The sequence below is a fragment of the Prinia subflava genome, chromosome Z (assembly GCF_021018805.1).
Source record: "Prinia subflava isolate CZ2003 ecotype Zambia chromosome Z, Cam_Psub_1.2, whole genome shotgun sequence".
Lineage (NCBI taxonomy): Eukaryota > Metazoa > Chordata > Aves > Passeriformes > Cisticolidae > Prinia > Prinia subflava.
In genome coordinates, this window is record NC_086283.1 from 11,904,601 (window position 1) to 11,923,079 (window position 18,479).

At 41.7% G+C, this 18,479-nt stretch overlaps 1 protein-coding gene across 8 annotated transcripts in view; it reads right to left on the reverse strand.

Annotated features, from left to right (window-relative positions):
* Positions 1–3,497, reverse strand: part of BMPR1B (bone morphogenetic protein receptor type 1B) — a 238,069-nt gene extending 234,572 nt beyond the window's left edge. For 3 of the 8 annotated variants that reach the window (XM_063423762.1, XM_063423770.1, XM_063423766.1), the window contains exon 1: positions 3,260–3,496. The gene's annotated coding sequence lies outside the window, so the exon portion shown is untranslated. Of the gene's footprint in view, positions 1–2,701; positions 2,745–2,781; positions 2,927–3,250 lie in introns of those variants that run through there. The other 5 variants (XM_063423763.1, XM_063423768.1, XM_063423772.1 and 2 more) reach the window with 4 other exon arrangements.
* Between the last annotated feature and the right edge of the window lie 14,982 nt (positions 3,498–18,479).

Below are 18,479 nucleotides of genomic sequence, written 5' to 3' on the forward strand. Positions count from 1 at the left end.
AAAGTAAACTCGGTAATGCGACACATGAAAAAAAGGGTATAATGTAATCAAACACTAAGTTATTTTAGTTACCTCAAAATCATTTCCTTATTACAAAAGAGTCCAACACTCACAGATGTTGTAATAGATAAATCTTTTCTCCTTTAAGGCACTCAAAACTACAAGGTTGTTGATATATAGCACAATGCAATTCATAGATATCATGATGAATGCTACAATTTCAAGACTTTTCAAAACTTATCCTATAACCCTCATTACATTTTTGCTACCTAAACCAAATACAAAACAGCAAGAGAAAAGAGCTCACCAGAACCAAGACCAATCTGAAACATGCACTAGGGAAAGAAACAGCTTGACATGTGGAACCTTAGACTAAACTGAAGTGTTTTCAAATCAGTTTCCTCCAAATTTTGCCTATCAGCAGAAAGATTCTGAGTTTGTTTGAGAGAATTTAAAAATAGCTCTTATCTTCTGAAAAGTAAGAAAAATCTGAATGGCAAGAAGTCTAAGACATATTTTATAGTTTGCTTTTGGAGGTACCACCAATAGATCTTACTGATTTTTTTCTGTTCTATATTTGCCATATTTACAGCACAAAGATCAGCACATTTTGGAACTTAGGAGTCACATACTCTTATACCTCTAAATCCTCACCAACTTCGTAAGTTAGACTTATGACAACAAGATAACCATGTTGGTTTATATACTATCCTATCCTTGCAGTTACCCTAAGATCGGTAGCAAATACATGCTACAAGTTTTTAGAGACTTTTCTGGCTTGGCCCATGTTCTGTTTGAGGGCTATAAACTACTTAGAATGGCTGTTGTTAGCAGCAGCACAGGCTGCACCCGGAGGCAGCCCTTCACTCTCCTCAGCACACTGCATCAAGTATCACATTTGTAAGACAAAGCAAAGCAGCCCCTTCCCCACAGGATTTACAGTCTGGACAAGTGCTTTGTAGCCAGCATCCAGCAATCAGCGGTTAAGACAAGAGCAGCTCTTAAACCTTCTTCTAAAAAAAAAGTTCATCTTAATTCTTGGGAGTAGTAACACACCATTTCCCACCTGGGCATCAGACGTCCTCTCGATGTTTCCTTACACCTGGCAACAGATATTGTGTCTTACTTATTGAAGGTCTTGTTTTATAGGAAACAATGCACAGGGAAGACTGACAGAAACAGGCAAGAAAGACCAGACGCTGGGAACAGCCTTTGTGAATCTGTCAGTTTACATCATCACCTATCAAAGCTCTTCCAAAGGGAGTTTCAAAACTTGAGGCCTTGATTCTGTCAAGAGCTGAATGCTCCAGTCTCACTGCAGCAAAGGCCCCAGCACATGCATCACTTTAATTACACAAGTGCACCAATTAAAATGGACCCCCCTCATATCCTTAAAATTAAGCATGTATTTGAGTGCCAACTCGAAGCCAGAGCATCCAGTATACTGACCCATAGAAGGATTGCTATTAGTCAGGACTACACACACAGATAAGTACAGATACAGCTATCCCAAAGGCCTGAGGGTCTTTTTTCCCTGATTGCATAAGTGTCAATCAAGAGCAGCTTAGCTGAAGCCAAGCAGGGCAGTAGGTTGTGGGAAGAGAGTCAAGGTCCTTAGGTTGTATTTACTGTGATGGATTCCTTATTTTGAAATAACTGCAAAACTGTTTCCTAACAATGCAAAATTTCAACACAAGAACCAGAAAATCTTCTTTACACCACATTATGAATCCATTGTATCACTCTAATAATAAAATGCTGGTTGGGTTTTTGCTTGCTTTCGAAAACCTGCTCTGAAACAAACTCACTCCCTGCACATGCAGCCTCTGCCAGTAAAAGAAAGGAGGACTAGCTGGTGCTGTAAAGCCATGCTGGCATCAGACAGAGGAGATTTTGTCCTCTGCAGGCAATCACACGGTAGCCATCCCGTCACTCTAATGTACACTGCTTCCAGGAGTTACTCCCAGAGACTGCAGCTTTTAACATCCTAACTTTAACATGCCTGTCATTCAGAATGGTCCATTCTTAGAATATGTCTCTGCTCATTTCCCTCCTCTTAAGCTACACTTTAAGTAAATTAGAAGAGAGCATTTTGGCCTGAAAAGGAAACATCAGAGAACACACTGGAAGTTTATAAAAATGAGTGGGACAGAGAGGAACAGAGATCAATTCTGCACTAACTCTGTGTCAAGACACAGGTACTATCAAAGGTGCAGAATAAAATGTTATGGGGTTTGACACAGTGCAAAGTTAAAGCTGTGAAATTCCCTCTCACAGCACATTGTTAAAAGTTTACACAGGGTCAAGGGGCACTCAGAGCAGTTCATGGAAAGGAAAAATCAGTGAGCACCATAAAGACACCAGCTCTCCCTTAGAAAGCATCCAAGCTTCAAATTATTGCATGCTGAGAGAGCCTTCTGGAGAATTATCCTTACACGCCTATCTTATTTTTACTCCCCCTCAGGCACTGCTTTTTGCACGGTCAGACCCAGGACGCTTAGACAGACCTCGGTTCTATCTACAAGAGACTCCTCAGCAGTGACCCTTTCTGTAATTTACATTCAGCAGGTCCTTAAATCGAGTGGTTTAAAGCCATGCTTCTGAACAACATCACCGAAGGCATAGACTGCTATAATCTGGCCAGTAAATCAGAGTTCACGTCAGTCCATCACAAGCGACAAAGTCTGTGAGTTAACAATACCGTACTGCTGCGCGAGAGATTTCCTCTTCCCAAAGATTCACAGGGCCCTCCATCGTCCTCTGCTACAAAACAAGATGTACCTTGACAAGCCGGCGTTAGGCTTTAAAAGTTCACTTCGGCAGAGCCGCAGATGGCCCGCTTCTGACGTGCGAGCGTGACGAGATGGTATCGAGCCGGGCACAGCGTGTGCCCGAGGGCAGCGGGTCCGGCAGCCCGGCCCCGGCAGGCTCCCGGCTGCGGCCACTCACGCTTCACCGCAGCTGCTCACCCGGGGCAACCTCGGGCAGCCCGAGGCGAGCGCTCCGAGCCTCCCGCGGCACGGAATGGCACGGCACGGAATGGCACGGCACGGGGGCCGGGCGGCCGCGGCTCCCCGAGCACCCGGCGGGGCTGGAAGGCTCCGGGCGCGTTCGGGGCGCTGCCCTCGCAGCACTCGGGGCTCGCAGGCCCGGCACCCCCGGCACTCCGGGCCGCCCCGGCCGCGCAGGTGCCCTCCCGCCCACCCCGCCCAGCGCAGCACCCGCTCCCCGCCCGGCTCCGGCTCCTCACCATCCTCACCGTCCGCGAAGGCTCCGCGGGGCTGCTCCTCTTCTGCCGGGGCTGCCGCCGCTCCCGGCGCTCCGCCGCGCTCGCCCCCCGCCTGCCTCCCGCGCACAGCCCCTTCCCGCCCGGCTCGCAGCCGCTCTGCTCGGGCTCGGGGTGGTTTGGGGCTTTCTCCCCTCTCTCGCCCTCTCCAGCTCCCACTAGTGCTCGCACACCCGGCCAGCCGGACGAGGATTCGCCGCCGCCGCCGCCGCCGCCTCCTCCCGCCCCCCGCGGCCGCCGCTCCCCCGGTCACTCCCGCGGGGCTGGGAGCCCCAGGGCCGGGGCTGCCCGGGCGGGTCAGGGCTGTGCATTCGTCAGCCGCCCCGTCCCCCCGCACAGCCGCCCCAGGGCCCCCGCGCTTGGCTGGCGGGACGGGGAGATTTAAGAGAAGCGAAGCAATTTACTGCCGGGACTGAATTAACAATCGAGATAAAACGGACAGCGTGGGAACAGGAGACTGAAAGATGAATCGCCGATACATTGCATAGTGTTTAGAGTGTCAGCAGTAATTTATTGCTAAGCGTAGGCAGCCCCAAAGGCCCGATGTGGATACTCCTGCTGCAAGTTGTACTACATCCCACAGGCAGGCGAGGACCATCCCGTGCTGCCTTACAGCCCAGGCTTTTTAACCTCTGTATTTATTATCGTATGACTGCTTCCCTGTATTCTATGCTTGATGAAAGGAAATAACAGATCAGCAGTTTAAGTTATCATATTAGAATTTTATGACCACAGTTTAGTCCATTATAACATGTTCTGATGGAGAAAATGCAGATTTAAAATGGGAATGTTCAAGGGATGACTAGCGATTTAGTGTGCATCAGGAGTGCCCTTTGAAACAGAGGTGGCGCAACCCAACCTCAGTGCACAGGCTGCAAGCAGTAAGTCAAAAAAAGCATTCTGGGAGTGCACCTAATGCACTGTGGGGCCAGCAGGCATCCCAAGCACAAGATGAGGTCACAGGCAGTGCAAACGCCTTGGCCTGAGCACCAGCGGTTTCACGTGGCAAATCTACTGGGCCACACTCACTAGTCATGCAGACATCAGCATAACCTCATTTTATTTCAGTTTCTCACACTCAACATACTCTCTCACTGCTCAAGTAGGTTGGTGTATTAATGCTACATTCACATACACAGGAGTTAGTCTATCCCCTTTTAACTCAGAATGTTTAATTTGCAGAATATTGCTCCAGTATTTTGGGCCAGAGACACAGAGGAGAGGGCAAACTATCTTCAGCTGCATGTCTCTCTTCTTAGGCCCAAAACTATCCTCTCCCTGTTACTGTAGGCATGGGGTCTTTTTCCCACTTTACAACAACCTCAGTTAATAGTAGAGACTGACGTGGTGGAAGCCTTATTACTAGCCAAGGCAAATTTGGAAACACTGAAAAACTAGCAGAAAACTCATTACAGCAAGATTTCTGCACTGCTGTTTAGTGAAGTCGGTGTATTCAAATTGGCCTTATGCACTTCAAGTTCCACACTTTTTTGGGTTGCATCCTAGCCACACCTCATTATAACAGGTATATTGTCTATTGTGAACCCTAGGTTTCCCTCTCAGCAGAGATACTTCACTTTTCAATTGGTTTCCCTCTTCTATTTATCTGCTACAGACAAAAAAGAGAAGACCAGGGCAAATAGAAGTAGTGGCTCTTCTAGAAAACAACTGAATATCTACTTCTGCTGCACTGACAAGAAAAACCTAAAAAACAGAGAACTCAAAGAGAAAAGAAAAACACACTCTCAGGAAGTAATAAAGAGAGGGATGAAAAGGAAAAGAAGATATAAAAACAAATAGGAAAGGAACAAAAAGAAGGTTTAACAGAATTAAAAGTGGCATTAAGTGAAACAGTTGGCAATGGGAAAGACGCCTTATGGAAACCTTTGGTTCACACCAACAAACTGAAAAATGTGGTTTCCTTTGAGGCACCAAACTAATTAACTCTTTACTGAGTATGTGAGAATCAAGGATTTTGCTACACCACTCCAATGCCAGGGTTCAGGAAAAAGGAGAAAGTTTTTTACTAATTTCCTTGAAAACATACAGCAAACCTTCAAAAATGAATGCCCTTCTTGGCTATGATGAACCAGCAGCAACAGAAAATATGCAGACCCAGGCTGAGCACTAATGAAGGCATCACAATTTCTCTCTTCTTCCCACAAGCTCCAGTTAATCTCTTCTAACTGGATCATTTCAGCCACCATTCTTTAACTCCTAATTATATCAGACCTGATTATAACAACACTTAAATGAAAATGCTCAAAATATCAGGCTCCCAGTGACATTACTGAAGAGGAGATGTAGTGTTGTCCAACAAGACACTGTCGAGACTGCTGGGTAATTGTCTAAATCTTCTATCATTGCTAAGGTAAACACATGAAACCACAAAAATGTTTGAGCCTCCTAGCAAAGCTTTTGGTGTACTTTCACCTTCCTGACCTCTAAGTGTTGAGCACTCCTCTGCAATTTCTTCTCATGCTACGTGTTGCCAGTGGAGGAGAATCCGCTCCACCAACCCTAACACATTCAAATAAACCATCCAGTGGAAAAACAAATATTGTGTGATCTCTTCACCTTTTGTCTATGTTTAGGAAAGACAACATAATCATATAATCCTTTCTATTTTAGAAGCAAATTCTCTCGCGCGCTTTCCAAGACAGTAGTATTCTCTCTGTTTTGTGAAGAGCCTGGTGGCTTTGGGCTTTATTTGTTCTTTCCTCCTTGATAAACAACTTCACGGAGTCTGTTTGTCATTCATTAGCCCTATGTATTTCACAAGGGAAAAGGGAAAAAACACACACATGCAACCCATCTATTCCCATTTTCCTAACTGTTGATCAGACATTATTTTCCTACTGCACCAAAGCTGGAAGTTTCAGTTATAGAGGGAGAAAAAAAAAAATTATCATGCCAGATTGAATAGAGCTTGTTCTTTACTGTACAGGCAGGGTAAGATTGTTTCACAGCATTCTTACACTTCCATAACACAATTACATCTCATTTCCAAAACTCTATACCAAACTTCAGTTGTCTTTGTTTGCTCACAGGTTACAGCTGATGGCTCTCTACCATCTGTTTGCCAGAGTACAGTGTCTGTAGTGCCGTGCTGTGATTTTCAATTCAGCCCTTTAACTGTGATAAACAAACAAATATCAAAAACCTTCATCAGCCAGCTAAAAAATTACTTAGGAAGGAGATAATTATCACTTACACTATGTCAAAAAGGCTTTTCCCTATCAGTTAATATAAAGTACTAATCATCTATACAATGTAAAACACTTGTAAAAAAAGACCCTAATGTGTAAAACACATTTTAATTGCCGAAATGTGATTCAAACATTATAAATAAGCATAGCTTGAGTCTGCGGATATGCAGCACAGTCTTGTTTCATATTTGCTGTTCAAACCCTAAAAGCTTAGGATCAAGTTCACTTCTTGTTACCTCACTCTGCCATAGGATACACGCTTGCATATATGTGTTTAAGTATGTAACACACTGGGAGTAAAACACTGACAGCCCATCTCAATAAAAGGAGAGGAATGAGAAGAAAGGGTGCATGCTTCCCATGTGAAATGGTAATTGCGAGAGGGACAGAGAATTGGAAAGAACATAAAAGGCACTATATTTGAACAAAATTATTTAAGACAGCCGTTCCCAAACTGAGATCCAGGGACTAACTCCCTCCTGGGGAGAGCAGCTGGCTGGCTGCCTGCCTCAGCATCTTTCACCAGCAAGAGGAGCCAGCAGTCAGCCATAACATCCTCCACAAGTTTTTAGTGTGCTGAAGTCCTCTTATGAATTTCTGGCATTCACAATCCCTATTGATTTAAATGGGGCTTGAAAGCCATCAGAACTGAACATTGGACATCTTTACTAAGTAAAAAGTTTACAGTTCAAAAAATCTTCAGAGTAAGTCTGAAGAAAAAACCAGAAGACTGTCTCTAGGACAACAGCAGTGGGGAAGAATACCCTCCAATTGAAAATAAATCTGTTTCCAGTGATGTTTTTAACTGCAGTTAAACTACTCTGTCTTAAACTGCAGACAAAACATCCTGGATTTTGGGTACATCCCAAAGCACCCATGTACACCTTGCTGAGAGCAGTACTGCTCCCAAGTCCAGTAAATGGACTTGCACAAAGAGCTCTTTGCACGCCTAAGGTTTCCAAGGACTTGGACCACAGACTGCACTTTCTTGTGGATTTTGTTATTGTTTCTCCAAAGTTCAGCAGTATTTTATAGCTTCTGCCCTCTGAACCACTAACTATTTTTACAATATGGATTAATTCCTTTTTCGGTTTAAAGAAACAGCTGAGATAGCAAACTTTAACAATTTCATATTCTAAACTCTAATTCATTTAATGTAATATTATTTGTTCAGGAGTGTTGCTACTTTAGTCAAGTTTCAGTATAATCCCAACATAATCCCCAATGTTTTTTTCCCTTTTATATCTCATACTTCTCTGAAAAATTTTAAATGTTTTGATCTACTAAACACTTACTGTGTGCCTTGTTTTTTGCTTGGTATTTCCTTTGATCACTTCTTTGAAACTTAATCCAACAGGTGTTATTTTAATTAAAAGCAAGTCTGCCATAGTTCTTTTGTAATAATTTCATTTCATTATTATGGAGTGTATCTTATGCTTTTTCTTCCTCTTAAAATTCCTTAGTTTCAGACTCACATAATAGGTATGGTTTTTATGTTTACTGTTTGTCGTGTCTATATAGGCTGTGCATATTTACTTATTCTTCCTATACTGTAATGTTATTTGATCTTAGTGGGATTTCCTCTTGGATTTAAACCCTTAAAAAGAGATGGACATTCTGGAGAGCATAAAATGACCAATTTAATGCAATAACAACAGCGGTTTTCCTTGAATGCAGCTGTGTTGTCACAGGGCATAAAATTTGACCTTTCGCACAATGACAGCAAAAGTTCTCGGTATTCCCTAAGAAATCAAAATGAGGATCAGGGCTCGGTCTTGAAGCAGCCATAAAAAGTTCTTGGAACAAAAGTGCTTAAGCTATTTTACTTTTATCCAGCAGGCCATATGACTGCCTGGTGAAAGCCTGATGAAATCTGCAGAGTTTGCAGAGAAAAACGCACATCTCTTTGTTGGGATCTTCCTTTGGTCATGTTTTGCCTTTTCTAAGTATGTCAGGCTTGATTGAAAAAATGGGAGTAAGAAAACTGGATTTCTACATCAAGGACCCACCCAAGGCAAAGTTCCGTACTGAGAGTCAGTTTCATTCTTGCAGTGGGAAGGAACAGGGTCTCAGTTTATTTTAAATTAGGTGCCCTTTTATTTGAAGGTGCTCATGTTGCCAGGCCCAGGCTCAGCCACACAATGCATTTCTCCAATACCCAAAATGGAATATATAAAACCACAAAAGACATTCATTAACTCATAAAAGGATCCTTTTCATTTGCTCGCTGTTCTATGGTGTGGAAAGCAAGGAGAAACAAGCCATGGAAAACAAAAGAAAGCTGACAAGTAGAACATTGCATGTCAGGGATAAAAAGCCAGTAAGAGCCAGGGAATTGTCATCACACTGGAGTTACATCAGACTATAACCATCTCCAGCACTATTTTACTAGCTCTACCCATATACACATCACTGTTGCATAGTGATCTGTCAGTCAAATAATTCTAAAAATAACAGCCAAATGCCCTTGAAGTTATGGAACTCCTTCCTTCCTTCCTTGATGGGCTGTGCTTCCAAGACCTGCCATGTTACACAATCCGTTGGACTGCTGCTCTTTTGCACTGCAGAGATGATTTCCAGAGGTTTAGTCCACTGGCTTTCTCCTGATGAGGCTCCAAAGAGTGAGTCCTTTGATGAGTTAATGACAGAGCACTACATCAGGTGAAAGCCAATGAATTCAATGTCCAGAAAACAGGAAAGTTTGTCTTCAGTTCATTATTTAAAAAAATGAAATTTGCAAGAAAATGTTTAAAACAGTTTATACATCCAGGAATCAGTCACCACATCTCATTCATATCCTTGGCTTTACCATGCCTTCACACTACTCAGATTTAAAATATTCATCATTGCATATTCTCCTCTACACAGCCTGACTACATACTGAAACTTTGAGAAGCCAGTCATTTGGCCAAATGATACTATTACAGTTTCTCTTCAAAAATAAAGAAAAATATCATAATAAAAGCACTTAAATTTTTGTAATGCTATCAGGAGGAAAGAGAAAACTTTAAAACCAATTTTCAGTCATAAAAAATGGTAACTGAACAACCCAGAGGTAAATACTATCAAAGAAGAAAACAAAAAATAATCACCACTTAATGTAATTGTATATTGAAAATTATAGGAGATTTAAGAGATACAAATAAACAAAAACATCATTTCAGAAAGGACCCTTTGCACTCTGTCTGAAGCTCTCAGCTGGAAGCTGGAGACACTAACTTTTTCTGGTCCAGTCAATCCAGTTATTCCATAAATTTCAAGAGGAACCAGGGAAACATTTTTTGTCCTACCCTGACTTCTCATGAGAGAGATCCTGAGTTTCCCCACCAGCACGTCTCATCCCAGCCAGTCTCCTGGACTGTATTGCAGCTCAGGTGCACAGATCCCTGAGTCATTATGCCATTTATAAAGGCTGCTGGGCACACACATCCAACCATATTGTCAGGGCATTGCTTGAGTTTAGGGTGCTTCATTGAAAGGCCAAACTGAGTAAATTCAAATAGCTTGCTTTAACCAAAAGCCATGCAAAGAAATGTTTTCAAATTCAGGACCATAGAGTAGTTGGATGCCAGATGTTGTGGTTCTTGGCATAGATAAGAAATGGGAGAACCACAAGTGAAATTACCCCAACTCTCTAAGAAGCAAGAAGAAACTACATGGAAAGTGGATTACAGTTATTTTTCTGCTGTGTTCTGAGACCCGGGCCAAAAAAATAGTAGGATATTTGTCTGGTGGAAAAAAAGTGGATTTTTTTTTTAATTCCCAGTGTAGTACTTAGCTAAAAAGTCACCTGTAATGGCGAGGTCTTATTTCATAATAAGTATGTGATGAAAACAAAAATGGTCTCCTCATGCTGCTGAGGTGGCAGTAGCAAAAGTCCCTCAGAGCCCTAAATATGTCTCAGCAGATAAAAGTTGCAAATAGGCATAAATGTTGGCAGTCACTACTAATGAATGCTTGCTAAACTAATATGTTTTTCAGCAGTTCAGGCAGGACACAGACCTCTCCAAACCCAAGCCTGGAGACCATAGTTAGTTATATCATTGCATGTCCTGATGCTGTACTAGAAGCAGAACAGAGCAAGAGAGGAGGAGCTGCCACTCTGGGAACTACTTTCCCATCAACAAATAACTTCCTTGCATGCTGGTCAGCCTATTTGTCTCCACCCCCTACTCCCCTTCATTCTTACCAAGCTATTTCCCCTTGAGCAGCTTTGTCCAGGCCCTGAGCACCACATACTCTTGCACAGTAAATACTGATTTAGTAGCTTCCATGTGACTTTTGGGTAAAATGAGACATATCACAAAAACATGTTTCTTCTCTCTTCTCCTGCTACCAGTATGTGGTATCAGCTAAATCTGATGTTTATTCCCTTTTGTTTAGGCAGATAAAAAGTTTGTAAACACTTGGTGTCGAAACTGATAAACACACCCAGGCTACCTGCAAACATTCAGGCAGTATCATGCATGCACAGGGGCATAATGCAGAGGAGGAACTGCTTCCAGTGAAATAAAACCTTTCTTGCATCAAAGTAACAGAAATCCCCTTTAAACCTTTTCATAATTGCTATTATTGTGAAAATAACAATATGTATTTATTATTATTTATTTAACAATTATTTATTCTAATAACAATAAAAAGCAGCAACACATGAGGGACAGTCCCTTTCATCACCATCCATCACAAATGAAGAACATATATGAGACCTCTGTATTTTACCTCCAGTTTTCAAAGTGAAAGAGAAATTATCCTGTAGAGGATCAGCTCCTGCCAGTTCTGGAAAGTGTTTTACAACTCATGGAAATGCAGCCTACTTCCTAAATCCCTTCCTACTCAGTCTTTTTCAACCCAAGAGCTCTCGTGCTGGAGTGGTCCTAGTAAGGTTTAAGTAATGGATGGGAGGTTAGGGACAGTGTCTGAGCCCCACCAAGGCCCCATGTAGGGACTGAAATGGAAGGGAAGCAGCACAAAGGGTTCCATGAGTATTCCTCAGCAGACACATGTATACTGAGCATAGAAAGCACTGACCACCAGAGGTAAAGCTCAGAGGATGCAAAATACTGAAAACAAGAAAACATGTCCTGTTGGCTGAGTTGTGTTCTTCGTTGCCTCCCACAGACTTTAATTTTACTGCTGAAAACAGATACTCCTGTGGGATAAAAGTAAATTTTAGGAAGACACACTACACTGGAGGAAAAGAGGTTTTTTATTCTACTTTGCAACCAGAGGATCTGGTTTTCTTTTGTACAAAACCACAAAACTCATACCTTTTTTCATAAATCTGTCTAGGAAAAATTTATCTGTCTTCAGCATTAACCTTTTGAAGTTTTAGAGATGGCAGAAATGCATGGTAAATACAGATCATAGTTTGGATTCATTTTACATTTTGAACAAGGGAGAGAAAACTCAAACTATTCCTGGAAAGGAAAAAAGCCCCCATCCCACAGCTGCAAGTTGAAGACTTGTATGATTAAAGCATTACCATTTCTCCTGCATCTGTAAGTCTCACAACCTAGAAACATTGCTACTTGTGTGAGGTTTCAAGAAAGTGACACATTACAGAGAAAGCATTTAAAAATATGCATATTTGGTTTTGGCTTTTTACTTTCCAGTCTGGGGAAAGCTACGTGGATTTTTGCAGTTGGAGATTGTTTCTGTGAACAGTGTTAAAGAAAGAAAAAATTAATTAATCCATTAATATCTTGGCAGTAAAATTTCAAGTGGTTACTATTGCCTCTTGACCTCCCCCTGAATGCAATGCTGGTAAATGCTGGACCCCTGGTTACAGCCCCTTACATTTTTCTGGTTAAGGTGCTATAACATAGGAGGAGCTGGGTTTTTCCCTCTCTCTTTGCAATGCTTAGTTTCTGAAAAAGAAAGATTTTCATTGAACCTTTTATGTTACACGTATTATTTAACAAAGAGTTTATCAAACACCTGGAAAACCACTCTCCTTTAAAAATTTTATGATGGAAAAACAATTACCCTTTAAGACATGTTTCAAAGTCACTTCACAAGAATCTTTTGGAAGTTTGCTTCAGCTTTCTCTCCTCCTTAACACCCAATGTCACCCAACAAGCATGTAAACTACTGCTGATTTTATTATTTTAAGATCTAGTAATAAAATATAAATAATGATTTTATTTTTTATTTGAAACCTTTAAATAAATCAGGATTGACTTGGTTTCAAATATTTCTCTTCCTTACCAGGGTTTGAATTTGTACAGCTGTTAAAGCCAAGTAGGTTTAAGCTTTTTCCGTACATCAAAACAAATGAATCAAAGGCCTTGCGATTCCAGATGAAAGAAAATGTAAATTTAAAAGTCTGTGTGTAGGGAAGAGAAAAAATAAAATAAAAGGCTTTATGGCCTTAAAGGAAATAATAAAAATATGGGGGAAAAAAAAGTGCAAGGAAGAACCAAGCCAACAATACACATCTAACAGTCTGTACTCATATGAAAACATAAAGAGCAACCACCAGAGCTTGCCAGATGCATTAGGTGGTAAGCAAAGATGCAAAACTTGAATGGAAGATCCTACAAGTGGGAACTCTGGGAAGATAATTTCTTTTACTCAGGGGGGAGACACACAAAGACTGTGTCTATAATGCAAAACACTGCCTTTGGGATACTTGAAGTAGGAATCAAAGTTCTGTTTGACCAAAAATACAAGGACAGTCAAATCCCTTTCCAGATTCTTACAAAACTTCCCAGTTCAGGGAACTGGCTGATGCTGTTGACAGGCCACCATTTTATTGGAAGAATCATGGCAGTCAGGCAAGATCTTGACTGAATAAAGAAAACCACACTTCTGTTTTTAAAAAGGGAGGAAAGGAAGACCTGGGGACCTACAGACAAGTGAGCCTGGCCTCTATGTCTGGGAAGATCACAGAGCAGATCTTCATGGAATCTGTGCTAAGGCACATATGGGACAAGGAGGTGGCCAGAGACAGCCAGTACAGCTTTAACAAGCAAGGGCAAATCATGCCTGAACAATCTGGCAGCCCCCTACAGTGGAGTGACAGCAACAGTCAACAAGGGAAGACCAAGTTGTGTCATCTACCTAGATTCCTGTGGCGCCTCTAACACAGTCCTACATGACAGCCTTATCTTCAGACTGGAGGGACAGGTGTTTGGTGGATGGACTGTTCAGTGGAGAAGGTATTTGCTGGATGGTCAATGGCTATATATCCAGGTGGATATATGGCCAAATAGTGTCCCTCAGGGCTCTGTCTTGGGTCTGACAGTCATTAATATCTTTATCAACAACACAGACAGCAACTTAGCAGATGACACTAAGCTGAGCAGGGTGTCTGACACAACGGAAGGAAAAAATACGGCCCAGGTATGGCCCCAAATTGCTTTTTTGTTACTGTTCAATTATGCTTTCTCTCCCCCTTGCCCCAGCTGAGTGAAGGATGCCGAGCTGCAAGGCTGCAGGGAGAGGGAACAGCAGGAGGGGCTGCCCAGCTCAGGGGGAGCTGATTGCCCCCCCAGCACCAGTCATACACTTGCTAATCAGGACCCTGACCCCCACGGTACCTGAACAGTGGGTAGAGCTGGTCCTTGGATGGCCCTCGACATGGCAAGGTGTGAGCCACACCTGGGGTTCCAAGCAGGAGCAGCAGGAGACAAGGCTGGAGAAAGTTGTGCTCTGAGAGAAGAAGGAGTTATTCAGTTCTGACCTTCACTGGAGACCCTGGTTACCCGGGTAGGATGTGTGGGTGGAAGTCCCATGTGGGCTTTTCTGGGAAATTAGGCTCGTTAACATAGGTGGGGAGGTTGAACGATTACTCAAGGCTGGAGCTTGTTCTCCAGTTTATGATTTTGCACAGAAAAAAATGCAAACATCAAAAGCTGAGACTCTCTCAAGGTCCTAGGGAGAAGCAATCTCCCTTAACTTGCCCTTTCTAAGAAAAGCTGAGGACACACACCACAGGAGGGTTCTCCAACTATAACTGGAGCACAAACAATTTAATACAAGACACTATTGACTTACTCTCTTCTTTCTTTTCAAGAAAATGTATTCTCTTGAGGAGTTCTGAAAGTCACTGAATTTAGGAACAACAGACACTTTATACTGGAACAGTGAAGGGAACAGGCTGTACTGGGTAAACTGGCATAATTATGCTTAGGTATCTCACAAAGGCACAACAGAAATTCCAAATAGTACCAAACAGTAAGTTATAGCAAAACTCAGGTCCAGTTTATCTGGTTTATCAAGTCTCTGCAAGGAACGAAAAATAAAATTAAACTGAAAGCTATGATTTGGTCAAGGTCAAATACTTTTGAATGCATTTTACCTCTGTTTAGGATTCTAATTCCATGTTAAATCATGAGAAAACAATGAGATCACCCTCAGTATCAGTCCACTAAGTAAAAGACTGTCATACTGTCAATTTGCGTATATATAAATGCACCTAATAATGAAATATTACTGTTCATAATCTTCAAATACCCCAATGAAATTCTCTTTTTGCAGACATGAGCCTCATCAGAGTTACACTGATCCCATCAAAAACGGAGCTATTCCATAAATATACACTCCTTTTACCAACACTGCAACATTTACCAGAAAAGAAGTACTGCTGAGGACTACTAAAGTGGGCTTCTGTTTCACAGTTCCCAGTAGTGATAATATAATATTTGAGACTTGTCTTTTGGAGCAGATGCTCTCCATTTTTGTTTCTATTGTTTCCTGGATTAAAACAATCCCTTTTGTAATGTAATTTTGTAATGTAAAAATTGTAATGGTGCTGGTTCTGCATCCTGTGTAAGCTACCTTGGAGCATTTCCCAAATCCAAAGTGAGACAACATCAGCTTGGGATGGGCACATAAACTGGAGCTCAGTGAAGTTTTAAAATCTGGCAAAAACAGGGTAACACTGTTGTCAGCCATAGCTTAGATAATAAATTATTGTTTTAAATGTACTTTATAAGCCAGCTCTATACATCTATTTTTGCTCTCATATATGCACTGTCTTGTTCTGTATACACAGCACAATGACAGCATATTGATAAGCTTTGTTCCTGGAGTCTTTCACGTTGTATTATCTTGATTCAATAGGACTTGTGCATTCCAGAAATTGACTTATCCCCTCATCAATGGACTCTGCCATGCTGTATTGTGCTTATGGGTCTTGGAAACTTTAACTCTTCTGAGTGAAACTTTGCTTGTACCAAAGGATCAGCAACTTTGATTTCATACGATTATTGTCACAGCCCTTAAGAACAAGTTTCTACTGAAGCCTCAAAACAAAGGTACTTGAGTAGTCCTGAAAATCATTCAAGTATGAATCCATACAAAATACCTCCCCATCATAATCACTTTTCAGCCAGGGGCCACGTATGTGCTCACCCATGCCCCAGGCAGCTGACAGGGCGGCTCGCCTGTTTCCCCCAGCCCAGGAAGCACTTTCCACCACACCCGGGGTTTCTTACAGGTCAGAGCTTTTTATTTCAATTATGAGCCTTGGGCAGAATGTCAAACAAAACAGTTATTTGCTTAGTTTGAGATACCACCCTGCCTCTGAAACTCCTTTCTTTCAGTTCCTCTGCTTTGGGGACTATTGTAGGACATTGCCTGAAACTTCATTAGGGAGCATCTGGACATGTTTCAGACAGGTTTTGCAGCTGTACAGGGCTGACTGGCCAGGGGTCTCTCCAGCCTGTTCAAAGAGCTGTCTTTCATGGTGAGAAAACTCTGTTTGGTACAGAACACACTTTTTCCTACAGACTTGAGTCTTGTGGCTTTCAGAGCTTTGTTTTGATTGCAGATCTGAGGAAGAAATACTCTTCTCCACACATGTATGCCTCTCCAGATGTGTATCCTGGTGCTCCTCAAACCCTCACACCTCTCCCAGGGACATCAACCCTCACACAACCAGGACTAATAGCAGAGCCGAAAGCTGTTCCTACATGCCTGTCTGAAGGAGCTTTTATGGCAGATTTTTTGACAAATTTGGGAGCAAGAAGAGTGTGGATCACCTTCCCCAGCTACCTGTACTTTCCTTCCCTGACATTTTGTAGTCTATCACTGATTGTGAAATATTGCCATTTTGTTCTCTTGTAGTGAGCAGTGAGCACCAATAATTCCAGCATGCCAAAGTGCTTCATTTGGCTTACAGGGCTCTTCTTAGGGATCAATGGCTAAAAAAATCCCATTGATAAGTAATACATAAAAGACCAGACTGTGTAGTTCTTTTTTAATAAATAAAAAGTTTAATTTTGCCATAAAATTAAACAGCTTAGATTAAAAAAAAAAAAATCTAGCACTGCTAGTATTTTATTTTGTCCTTTTCTGGAAAAAAAAAAGGATACATCTTAATGTTTGGTCCCCCTGGAGCCCTTTGGCTTTTTCCCACATCTTCCGTATAAGGAAATCAACCTAAATAAATATTTGGCTTGAGTTAAAGGTGATGTCTTCAGGGAAGGTCAGCAGCTTTGCTTTTCCAGGGAAGCTAATGGGATGCAGTAGCCAGCTCTAGCTGTGGCTGCTTGGCCCAAGCTCCTCCGTTACTGTGCCTCCATTCCCCTCCCACCCATATAAATTCCTTGAGTTAGGGACCCTCTGCATCTGTGACCCCAGGACTCGAGCAAAAAAGGAGCTCTTGCCTTTCACAGAGAAAGATGCTAACAGCTAAAAATATTCAGCAGGAATCTTCCTTCTAATTCATTATCATTTGGAAGTTGGTCTTTCCATAACGTCAGCATCAGATGCATTGCTCTTATTTTCTGTGAGCCTGTTTAAGAGGAACACTAAACCATCAAGGGACAGATTGCTGTACTAACTCCGTAATATACCAAGGCACCACAAACACAACTCCTGAAAAAAAGAAAAAAAAAAAAAAGAAAAAGAAGAAAAAAAAAAGCAAGCAGCAATATTTTAGATACGTGAAATAATTTTTCGTAATCTAAAAGTTGATTTTTCTTGGACTGTGAGATGGGATAATACCAGGGTTGTCAGCATTTGGCTCACAAATGACAAATGCACAGTGTCTGAATGGATTTTTCTGGGGGGAGCTGAGGGGTGTAAACTAACATTCTGAATTAGATTTTTATGAACCATGAATATGCGCATTGACAAAAAGAACCTTTTGAGCTCTGTGCTTTCCATGACTTTGCTCTTTATTTCCAAAACTGCTTGTGACAGCTTATTCATTCTCTGAGATTGTTTATTCCTGGTAAAAAGAGCACACCCAACCCAGTGCAGATATACATGTAGATAAGCAGTTTTCAACCCAGAAGGGTGGAGAGTTACTTTTAGAGGACCACAAAAGGACAACAGAAAAAACAATTTCATATGCACTAATCTGAAACATGCATAATTTCTGGAAAGAGCCTCCCTATGACTGAAAAAAACCTAACAATATTAAAAATATTGAAAAATTCTGATGTAGATAAAGTAAAATGTTGTTATGGTTTTTGGAAGGCATAGAAATTATGACATGTCTCTCAATATGATGATGAAAATGAGAGCAATCTTTATTCTTCTACCTTGTCTTTTATAGAGTACTTTGGCACAATTCACATGATTGGTCTTTAGAGCCTACACCCTTTTTGTAAAGACCTTTTCCAGTAAACGTATTGGAAAAACACCACCTGCTGATGGTTTTCACTTCACAAAAATTATTTTGTTCTTCTTTGAAATTTTCCCAGGCCACTTTCTTGGGCTTGTGGGAAGGTATTATGTGAATAATTTCACGCAGACACTGCTGCTGCCTGATGCCTAAATTCAGACCAATTGTCAGCATCCATAGTAGTAATTTTCCAGATCTGGAAATCCAGTGGAGATTGTGCCAAGAGACCTCAGTACCTGCCGCTGAGGTCTTGTGCTGCTACCCAGCCTTTAGGAGTAAAATCTCTTGTTTTGGCTTCCACAGTGGGATAACATAAAGGAAATGAGAGACAAAGAGAGAGATGGTGTTCATACAGTCCGTGTGAAAATGTCTTCACCTTGAGTGTGCAAACTTACTCTGTGCCAAA